Here is a 1,403-nt window from a genome sequence, read left to right as displayed (position 1 = left end):
CTTTGTCTGTCAAAATTACAAAAAAAAAAAAATGCAGTGGAGAACAGCACTTTCATTTCTATGGAAGACAAAATTAGTATAGGAATTTATATATGAAAGTAAGTGGTGAGCTGAATGTTCGGTAGCAATGTTCATTATATTAACTAAGTGAACAAGTAAATATGGGTCAAAGATGACTCTGTGCCTGGTACAAAGGATTCTCCCTAAACCATTCCGTGCACCTGAGTTCTAATTAAAAAATCAATATTAACTGATTTTAATATGCTGAGAAGATGAAAACCATTATGCCAAATATTTTGTAATAAAGTAGTTTCTTTTTCAAAAAAACTGATACAAATACTAAAAAGGGCGGTTGGAGGCAGCTAGCGGGAGGCTGGGGAGCGCTGAGCAGCGCGTCCTGCCTTGCGCTGCCCAGACTAGCGAACAATACAGTCAGGATGGCTGAAGGTGACCCCAAGAAGCCCAAGGGCGAGATGTCTACTTAAGCCTTCTTTGTGCAGACTTGCAGAGAGGAAAACAAAAAGAAAAACCCAGAGGTCCCTGTCAACTTCGCAGAATTTTCCAAGAAGTGCTTTGAGAGGTGGAAGACAATGTCTGGGAATGAAAAGTCTAAATTTGATGAAATGGCGAAGGCGGATAAAGTACGTTATGATCGGGAAATGAAGGATTATGGACCAGCTAAGGGCAGCAAGAAGAAAAAGGACCCCAGTGCCCCTAAAAGACCACCGTCTGGATTCTTCCTCTTCTGTTCAGAATTCCACCCCAAGATCAAATCCACAAACACTGGAATCTCTATTGGTGATGTGGCCAAAAAGCTGGGGGAGATGTGGAATAACCTGAGCGACAGTGAAAAGCAGCGGTACATCACCAAGGCGGCAAAGCTCAAGGAGAAGTACGAAAAGGATGTTGCCAACTATAAATCTAAAGGAAAGTTTGATGGTGCAAAGGGTCCTGCGAAAGTTGCCCGGAAAAAGGTGGAAGAGGAAGACAAAGATGATGAGGAGGAAGAGGAGGAGGAGGAGGAGGAAGATGAATAAAAAACTGTTGTTCTGTCTCCTTGTGAATACCTTAGAGTAGGGGAGCGCCGGGACTGGCACGCCTCTCATTGGAGACGTGTCTATTGCCCTCATTAGGTTTAATTAACAAGAATTTGATCTGATCATATTGTAGTTTCTCGAAGAACTCTAGAAATTGTCAGTGGTTTACATGACGTGGCCATGGGTGTCTGGAGCACCCTGAAACTGTACCAAAGTTGTAAATATTTCCAAACATTTTTAAAAGGAAAAGGCACTCGCGTGTTCTCCTCACTCTGTGCACTTTGCTGTTGGTGTGACAAGGCATTTCAAGATCTTTCTGGCATTTTCATTTACTTTGTAAGGTGGTGTTAACTCTCTGGTTGTGGG

General features: G+C 42.6%; 1 pseudogene; it reads left to right on the top strand.

Annotated features, from left to right (window-relative positions):
* Nucleotides 1–359: 359 nt before the first annotated feature.
* LOC100352642 (high mobility group protein B3 pseudogene) lies at nt 360–1,112 on the top strand (annotated as a pseudogene).
* Nucleotides 1,113–1,403: the final 291 nt, after the last annotated feature.

The sequence above is a fragment of the Oryctolagus cuniculus genome, chromosome 1 (assembly GCF_964237555.1).
Source record: "Oryctolagus cuniculus chromosome 1, mOryCun1.1, whole genome shotgun sequence".
Lineage (NCBI taxonomy): Eukaryota > Metazoa > Chordata > Mammalia > Lagomorpha > Leporidae > Oryctolagus > Oryctolagus cuniculus.
The sequence above is the reverse complement of the archived record's forward strand: the minus strand, read 5'-3'. Positions and strand labels throughout refer to the sequence as shown.